The following is a 10,172-nucleotide window of genomic DNA, read 5'->3' as shown; positions in this document are numbered from 1 at the left end:
GGTTCCAAAGAATGATTGTTATCCACACACTGTCTGTATTTACACGTCACACCTCCCATACACACACACACACACACACACACACACACACACACACACACACACACACACAGACTACTGCTGTTGCAAAACAAAATGTGAATACACACGCCCACATGCTGACACATGCATGAGTAAAAATAAACTCAGATTTTCCATTTGTGAAAAATGGACGTACATGCATGCACGTGCACGCACACACACACACACACACACACACACACACACACACACACACACAGCGTTCTCTGTCTCTGCACAGATCTGGTCTGAGGTTATCGATATCACCAGCTCCTCTCTGCTCATTACAGCCTAGCGTGTAAATCTAAAGCTATTCTGACATCTGACCGTCAGGACGGCTCCAGGGGACGAGCCGCCATCAGTGCTAAGCTAATGTTGAGATACAGTTCAGACATGTTTGTGCCCCAGCTGCATCTATGAGCCATCTTCAGTTACCTCAGAGAACAGAGCGCAGGTATCTGAGGGCAAATAAAGCTGATTTATGTCCTGTTACATAACCTGTTCTGGCGTTGCTCATTGGTAATTTACTATGAAGCCTCCTAAAAGTCGACTTTCAGGAGCAGGGCCGGAGTCCAGCAGGCTGGCTGCCTCAGTCGGCTCCTCCACTTTGGTTCTGGACCAGACCAGAAACAGAAAGTACCAGTGCAGAGTCCAAACAACATCATTTGTGTGCATTTGTGGACGTGAATACATTAGAGAGACGGACGTTACGGGACACAGACTGTTTCACCACCCGCTGAAACTCATCGCGGGCTTTCATCTGGTGCTGTTAAAGGAAACAGCTGAAATGGGATTGTTTTGCTGCTGCTGCTTCCTTTGTCCTCCAGACTGTCCTCCAATCACGGCCTGTTTGTAGCGATGATGTTGACAGCAGCTAGCTTATTTGCATGCAGCACTTGTTTTAACTCATAACAGAACATGAAAACGAGGAGAGACGCGATGAAGGACGGGCCTGCAGACGGTCCAGAACCCGTTCCACCAAAGGCGACCGCTCACGTTCACACGCCGCCTGCTCATCCCGACCAGTAGGAGGCGCTAATGTCCATGTCTCTTGTGGTGAACTTGAACGCGTTACATTCATCATTATCACCCCCCAAACCTCGTGTTGTTGCTCCTCATTAGGGCGTCTTTATTTTAAATCCACCGTCTCAGCATCACCACCCCGAATATATGCTCGTCCACATGTGAGTACCATGGCATCCAGTCCTGCCTCCGCAGACGGCGTCTCCATGGTGATCTGATGTAATGAGTAAGCGTGCCATGGCACAATCAGCCTCTACCTCATTAGTGCATATTTATAAACCGACCCAGTGGCGGCAGACTGCGTTAAAGCGCCCAGGCTGGCAGGCGTCTGTGCATGGCAGGGCCTGAAAGAAAAGGTGGACGTGAAGTACGGAAGAATAACAGGCCCAGGCCGGAGCGCCATCCAATAATGAACTGCAGATTGCTATGGGAACAAGGTCATCTCTGTTATTACCTCGCTGGACAAACAATGAACAATGGCTGGGATTGAAAACACGGCCGTGCATATGTGCTTTTTACATTTCCGACTTTAATAAGGCAGCGTTTCATTATACACGCCGTGGCGAGTTTATGTAGCAGAGGCAGTCGAGTCTATATCTGCTTCAGTCTCCACAGATGGAAACATCTCTGACGTAGAAGGCCAAGGACCTACACGTGTTTGCAGTAGCTGTTCTCACATCAACCCGGGCTGAAGCTCGTGGCGTTGAGGCGGTTTTTTGGGGGGGCGGGGTCTCACTGGGACGTAACAAAACGTCCAGATGTTTGCTGTGGTGAAGCTCTGGAGCTGGTCCACCATCAACGCTTGACCTCAGCAATGTTCTGGTGGCCGAGGGACCGAATCCCTGCAAGCCTGGTTCTCCTCCAAACCCAGAGGAGCCGACGCCGCCGCCTCAGCAGACGAACGGCGGCGGCGTGGAGCAACAACCGGCCGGTGTGTCGTCGTCTGGTCGCACTCCTACTGCAAACAACCGAAGCGTCCGGAAGAGTCAGAGGTTGGAGGACGGAATCCCTCCTGTGAAAATGGAAACGGCTGCAGGTTAGCGAAGAGGTTTAATTTGGTGGCGCGCGTGCCTCACCCCCCCACCTCAGCCCCCACTCTAAACAATCAGCCCGGGTAATGAAAGTGATAATGGTAATCTTTACATCCCACCGTGCCACCCGAGACACCAGCAACCCCCTGACACTGATTTAATTAGCTTTCCTCCAGCATGTCTTTCATCAAGCCCGGCCTCCTAAACTATTAATGGCCTCTCAGGCAATTTAGCTTGATCACTCAAACCAGTCTGCTCACTGGGAAAGGTGGGAGGAGATTAGCGGGGGGGGCGGGGGTGCTCACATGCACAACCCAAACCAATGGGGTCCATCATTTAGGTGCCTGTTGATCAGAATGAGAATCTTCCTGGATTTCTTTGATTGTTTCTGCCTCTAGCGTCGCTTCTGTCTGCCCCCCCCCCCCCCCCTCCCCCCATGACAAATGTCCCACCTCCCTGATTGATGCTGTTTGTGTGGATTCCAAAAGATGTTTGGAATCTGACCTTGAAGCCTTTCATCAGAAGTAACCTCGGTCTGATGCTCAGGTTGAGCCGCTTAGGCCTCTTCCAGCTCTGCAAATCCGAAATATCGGGCTAATTCCTGGAGCAAGATTTGTTTTTCTGTGTCTGTTCTTCCATCTTCCAGACATCACATGTGGGCCGACGCTGGGATCATCGCGCAGCCATGTCACGCACAGCCCTGTGGACGAGCCCCGTGAAGGAATGAATGAGTCAGTCTGTCCCGTCCTGCGGGATGCGAAGCACGAGGAAATATGAAAAAAATGACTACAAATGTGGATTTGATTGCACCCTTCATCCGGAAACCGACTAAAATTCACCAGAACTGAACTCAGGACATCGGCCCTGAAGCAGCTCTTCTGCTCTCAGACTGGAGGGAGGACATTAAATCAGAAAACACCATCGAGAAGCACAAACTGGTCGCCAGTCTCAGGTGAAAGCCGGGAACCATCAGCCGGTAATTCCAGATGATTTATGTAGGTTTGTAAAAGCAATAAAAGTCTCTGTTCAGAAGAACTTCTGTGGTAAATATTTTCCTCGTTAGTTTGATCGACTCGTGTTCTTCAGCCTCAGAAATCCATCCCGTCTGTTCCTTCATCACCTGAGGCAGTTTCCACTAATTCAATCGAAGGCATCAGTTTCAGTGTTTACCCTCCTGTGTTCAGCTCTGGTTTCCATCCAATAGGTCCAAAATTAGGCCAATATGTGCATTTGTTGTGGTGCCAGCATTCATGGATGTTCCATCTTTTAAGATATTCAAAGTTCACGCCAACGCCATGAGAGCCTAGCAGCTCATACAGCAGCAGTAATCCCCATCATGACATGTTTGACATGAAGAAAATGCTGTCTGGCGCCTTAAAAGATGTGAATTCAAAGCATATAACTTCATTTAAAAGCACGTTCACAGCCAGCATCCGAATGCTAATGAGCTAGTTTGTGCTAGCATGGTGACCCTCCGCAGAGACATGTGCCCGGGGACGTCAGCAGCAGCAGGGCCTCTGACAAAGATGGGACCTTTAATCTGACTTTAAGACGAACACATGAATGACATTTCGCTGCCAGAGGTCCCATTCAGAGCCAGCGGGGGACCAATCACAGCCAGGCAGCGATCAATGGTGGAGAAATGAAGCACATCTGCCTGGGGGGTGGGGGTGGGTGTGGGGTGTGGGGGTGTGGGGTGTGGGGGTGCTAACAGCACAATAGGAATTCATCCCTTTTCTTCAGCCTTTCTTTGGCCGATAAAGATTCAATTCACATGTAATAAAGGGCTTCAAGACAAGAGAAGAGAAAATTATACTGCAGGTAATTGACAATTGGGGCAGATTTTTAAGAAAAGAAGAGAAACGTTAAGCAGAAAAGTTCTTTAGTTAAATGGAGGTAATGAGAGGAAGGATAGAAGTATCAGGACTCCTTGATTAGAGTCGGTCTGACGTCCCTCTGGTGAGGACATCCCGAGATAAAGACCTGCCTTTGGGGTTCTGCTCTTTGCTCTTCAAATAAAAAGCCATCTTCTGTATAAAAGATAAGCTCACACACACAATATCCCAAACGCTCTTCATTCAAACATGAAACTAAGGTAAGGAAAAGAAATTCTGATGGTGTTTAAAAAGTCAGGGTTTCACTCCCAAACTGTCCATCCGAACCCTGAAGATGGCTAAAAAAGGAACCTTCCCCTTTCCATCAGTGTGTGACTGTTGACCAAAGTTAGATGGAAGGTGGAGAAACAGGGATTCCCAAAAAACCTCCTATTTTGGTCTGGTTTTTCCTGTAAACAAGTGGACATGGTGCTTGAGGAATTCCACAAGAGTTCAGTCAACAAAGGGAATTATATCATTATCACATGTGGCCGTTTCTTTAGACTCAAACAGAAAATTGAATTAGAAACACATCCGTGCGTGTGTGTGTGTCTGTGTGTGTGTGTGTGTGTGTGTGCACGCTCTTCAGCTATGCAGAATTTTCGCGCCTGGTTCCACTAAAACATCTCAGACTGAATCCTGACGAGCTGAGGAGCAGCAAATGTGCGGGTGTGTGTGTCCCGTGTGGAGATGCTTCCACTTTTAGAGCTTCTAAGATGTAATTATGGAACATGAGCGAGCATGAGATGCTAGCAAACAGCCCGATCTTATGATGCGTTCCCAGTTCGCTGTCTCTAAACAGAGTCTTTGTCCCTCTGAACTGCTGCTGATCTGGTTTCTATGGAGATCCTCTCACCCACTGATTGATTTTGCTAATATAAATCATATTAGACACAGCAGAGTATAAAAAAATGAACATAACGGCCTCGAATTTGCTGATATCGTGTCACGGTTTAAATCGATTCATTCATCAACGGAGGGGAAAAAAAGGAGATTTCCACTTGTGGGGTTGTGCTTTGGCTGGTTGCCGTGGAGATCTTTGGATACGCTGAATGTATGGATCTTGGCCTTTAGGAGAAGAATGAGGCCAAAGTTCATCTTCTCCAGGTTTAATTGCCGTTTCTCCTTAAACGCCACATGGGAATCACATGACCTTTCTCGTTACGTTTACTCGCGGCTTGTTTGTTTTATCATTCACGATGATTTTCCTCGTGCAGCCGTCTCTGATCCGGTTTCTTCTTAACTCGGATGCATTTTTTTGCCTCGCTGTTAAAATCTGAGCAGGCTTGGGGTTATAAACGAGCCCGTGGTCACCTTTAGGTCACCACTGGCCACAAATCTGCTGCCACAAAAGTCTCCTCATCTGCTTCCTTTCAGATTCCAGACAATCGGCCTTTTCTTCCAACGGCCTTCAGCACTGCAGCCATTTAGTCACCTCCAGCTCGCCGTCTTTATTGAAAAACGCCGAGCCGCACCGAGAGGTCGCTGCTGATTGCAAAATCCATGAAGAAAAAAGCGTTTGTGCTGCTTTGGTCTGAACCCGCATCGATCGGGGAGCCTGTTTGTTTGAAATGACCGAGATGATCACATGACCCCGATGTTGTGTGACGCTGTTGTACGTGATCTATAGCGTCTGTTGAGCATCCATCACGCAACACGATTTTATGAGATAATATTGAATTTTGGAAGGTTCATATTGGTGTTGGGGGGTTGGTGCATTATTGCTGGGTCAAACTTACTTATTCTTTAATGGTGGAAGCTCGTTTTTCAGCACGTTTTTTTTTTTTTTTTTGGGAGCCATAAACAAACCGAACGCCCCAAAGTGCGCTTTGCTAAATGAGGTGAAGTACCATTAAAACCCATCCTCCCAGACGTGAGTATTGACTGGGATTATGGAGTTAATGTGACAATAGATCACAGAGATCAAATGAGCAGGACAGCTACACCCACACTGGCCACCATTGTTTCCCTTTACAAGATGTTCCATCGAACTCTGTATTGGCAGACCCATCTGTTATCTTTCCTTTTGCAATTTAGACCAGACATAAGAATTAAAATGTCCTGGCAGGAGAAAAGAACCTGACCGTCCGCAGCTAAATCCAGTTAATATTTTATATACAAGCTTTTAGGTTGTAGCTGTTTAGCCAGCAGAGATGATTGATTTCGGATCAATCACTGTGAGGAAAGACTCTCCGTGCACCCCACAAGCTGTTTCACCCAGCAAATTATTTATATTCCCATTGACAACATCGACGACTCCAGTTTTCCAACCAGGAATCAGGAAACTGCCATAAAAGCTACACATATTTTCCTTGTTTAGGAGCTGAAACTTCTAGGATGTTTGATTCATTTGGCTCCCACATGGTGTGACTTTGGCCTGCAACCTGGGGGAAAAGCATGAAAATGTAGCCACATTCTTGCCCAAAGTCTAATTTAATCAAACTAGCCTGAAGGAAGTGGAATAAAAATCTCACATTGCGTGTGTGGGATGTGTTTCTTAGTCGCTGGAAACCAGTTCTTCAAACTAATTTGCTGTAAAAGTTCACTTCCCATGTTCAAATGCTGAGTGGTGTTGATGACGGACCAATTAGCCCGACTCATTAGCTGTTGGAGAGCATTAGAAAATAAAGCTGTGGCAGGATGGACCTCTCTCAGAGTGTTTTTGCATTATTGATTGAGAATTAATGGCGGAAACAGCTGTCATCAAGAGGCTAAGGGATGGTTGCAGAAGACCTCAGTAATGGCAGTCTGGCCCATTTACGAGTCAGCGAGACGGCTGTTAAGGGTTGGAGTGAAGCAGGAGGTGGAGAAAGGAGGTTAGAATGGGTGGATGACAGGATGAAAGCTGGATTTGCTGATAGTAAACACACGTCACCATAACATGCTGTTGTTTCTGATACGGCATTTCATAGGAAACGGCCATAAACAATTCTGCATTTTTAGATTAGATTCAAACACCAAAATGAAACCACACTGTGCGATCGTAAAGGGCACTTTGTTGAGCGTATTATCACATCTCTCTGGACCCTGACCCCCACCCCCCATGGATTATTCAGAGCCTGCTGAGCTGTCATTAAAAGCCAGACATGTTGTTGTGTTGCTGTGCCATCGAACCGCACGCTCGCGGCAGCAACGTCGGGTTCCTCAACACGTCCAGGACGGATCGTGGGCAGGTTTGTTTGTGTGAAAGAGAAAAAACAGGAAAACCCGAGCAGGTACGTACCTGCAGAGGAGGAGGTTCCCTGCAGGAACAGGTATGCGTGCAGCAGCAGACGTGCACCTGTGAGGACATGTTCACACACACACTGTTAGGGTGCCAAACCTCCACCAAAGCCCAAATATAAACGCATCATTTAACCGTAATTGGGCATCAGACGGCCGTTTGAAGCTGAGAACAGAATGTCTCCTCTCTGTCGACTAAGTGCTCTGTTTTTGGCCTCGACAGCTCGTTGCCAGCGCTGCTAAACTCAGCTCTTACATCTGCATTACTGACATTTTCTGATGCATAGCAGCAGAACTGCTGCCACTCTCCCATAATTACACAGCTGGCTGTCATCGCTCGGGGGGGGGGGGGGGTGAACAATGCGCGCACAATACAACAAAAACAACCTCCGGACCGAAGGGGAGCAGACGGCTGCAGGTAAAGGTGCAACAGAGGAATGTTCCTGACACAGCAGTGAAGAGAAAAAAGAATATTTGGTCTAGAAAGAGAAGAAGGTCCATTACCCAGATTGGACGGGCACTCCGAAGTGCACACCTCAGCAAAGCCCAGCAGATCCCTTCAATTAGAACTGCTGGATCTGTGCCGGTAGATCTGCGCCCAGGCTTAATGGGCTCTTCCTGCTGCAGAGATTCGGCTCAACTCAATAAAAAAATCCTCAGAAATCCAAACAACAAGAAAGGTGTCTGAAAGGGTAAATAAAAATGGAGGTGTTGAAGGAGGTGGCAGTTCAGATGGAGGGGGGGGGGGGTCTGGAGAAGTTAGGGTATCATTATAAAATAAATACTCCATTGTCCACCTACAGCCACGTCCAGCTGTCCTGGTGTCCATCGTCTGTCTCTGGAGATCTCCATCCATATCACACGTTTTGGAGAGACAGTTGTGACCAGACAAACACACACATCCTCATATTTCTCCATTTGTGGGGACTTCCACAGATACAAACACATTGCCCAGTTAACTTCCCTAACCCTGACCCCAACCAGTCCTTTAAAGGACCCACTTTGCAAGAATGTCCTCACATTGCTAGTAGAATAACTACGTTGGTGCTCAGAATATGGCAAAAACAAGCGCACACATACACACACTCACGCACAGACCCAGGTGTGTTCCATCTCCCTAATTAAGCTTTAATTAGGTGTGCAGCCCTGGGAGATCAGAGTGAAACAAGCAGATTAACTATCACGACAGCGTGTTTGTCAAGACGTAGAAGCAAAGCTGAAGAAACTCAGTCAAGTAACAAAAGCAGGACCAAAGAAAACCCCAAACAACAACAGAGACTTCGTGCGTCCACTTCAGAGGTCGCAGCAGCCTTTTGTGGTGGCGCTACTGCACCGTTTTGTGCTTTTCAGCTGCTCCTCTGTGTGTGTTTGGGGCTTCAGTTTGGGCTCCACGGTGTTGGTGTGACGAGGCGGAGTGAGAAAGATGGTGACAAATGTTGCTAATTTGTGACCCGCGCAGCTACAAGCTGCCTTTGGGATGATGTGGCTTGATTTGTGAGCAAATATGCAACTGTTTATATTCAAACTCAAAGTACAGAACTCCTGGTTTGATTAAACTGGTGTTAATTGGTGAAAACATGACTGGAATTTCACGAGAGAAAAGGGGCTAAAACGATTGACACGGATTAGCGACACTCGCTACACTGCAAGACGGCAGCTTTTTTAACATAAGCAGTGACAAAAAGGGAGAAGAGAACTGTCAAACAGGTAAAAAGGGAAAGTGGAAAAACAGGTTTAATTGGACAGCCCGTCCTCGTCCTCCCCACTGGTGAAGACATAACAGGGAGATAATTAGACACCATCAGAGGGAACAGTTCAGTGTTCCAGCTCCTCACAACTGGCCCAGATGTGACCCTTTAGGCTCTGGCTGTTTAGTGATGTGTTGATGTTGAGTGTTGATTTAAATACCCCCCCCCCCCCCCCCCCACACACACACACACACACACACACACACACACACACCCTCCATCCTCTGCCACTGAACAATGCTAATGCTCATGGATGCAGATGTCGTCCAATGCAGCAGATTGCATCATCCTCCAGTCCTCCGTGCACTTTCACCTCACTTGACCTCTAATCTCCCCCCCCCCCCCCGAACCTCCAATCACCTCGCTGGCGTCCTGTAATGACAGCACTCTTAAATGAGCTCAGTCCACTTCCAGGCTTTGCTCAGACAGCCCTGGTTCCCCTCTGCTGTTATTTATCCCCCAGCTTTCTGCTCTTCCTCATCTTTAATGGGGCTTGATTGCTCTTGTTTTCGCGGCCGTCAGTGTCTTCCAGTAATCGTGAACAGGCTCGTCCATATAATCCACGGGCCTGGTTATGAGCTGTGTCATGTTGGAACTCTGCTTTTGCTCCCAGCTGTGTCACTTAATCTGATCTCTCCCATCATGTGCAGTCACTTGGTAAAAGAGGCAGAAACCAGAAACCGAGAAGCTCGAACATTTAGGCGTCAGCGCCAGAATCTGCAGCAGATTGCAGTGACTCAGTTGGGCCGGAGCGTCATTATGAGCTTATTTCCGTGGTGACCAGGAGATCGAGATGATGAAGAGGCCAGTTCGGGAGCTTCTATCTGGGACTCTGATGGATGAGGTGACGGTTTCTTTTAGGCTCCGCTTTATTCCTGGCGGTTAAATGATGTAAAATAATGATAAAATCCTCCACGGTGACCACATATGACCCGGAATCTGGCTCTCTCTCCAGGGACAGTGAGAAGATTTCATGTTTTGCTCCTTTATCGACGTAAGATGCTGTTTCCTCAACTTGCATCATATTTTGCGATGAGGTTTTTTTTCATTTTATCTCATCCCAGGAGACGTCCGACACACCTTTTCCATTAATTCTCTTTGCTGAGAATTTCCTAGGGATGCCTGGATGTTCGGATCGCTCCCTCTTACGGACAGAAGCGTCCTGTAATGAGCAACCTGTCTCGGTAATCCATCGGAGAGCAGAATTCCCAGTG

Source organism: Takifugu rubripes, chromosome 22 (genome assembly GCF_901000725.2).
Source record: "Takifugu rubripes chromosome 22, fTakRub1.2, whole genome shotgun sequence".
Taxonomy (NCBI): domain Eukaryota; kingdom Metazoa; phylum Chordata; class Actinopteri; order Tetraodontiformes; family Tetraodontidae; genus Takifugu; species Takifugu rubripes.
The sequence above is the reverse complement of the archived record's forward strand: the minus strand, read 5'-3'. Positions refer to the sequence as shown.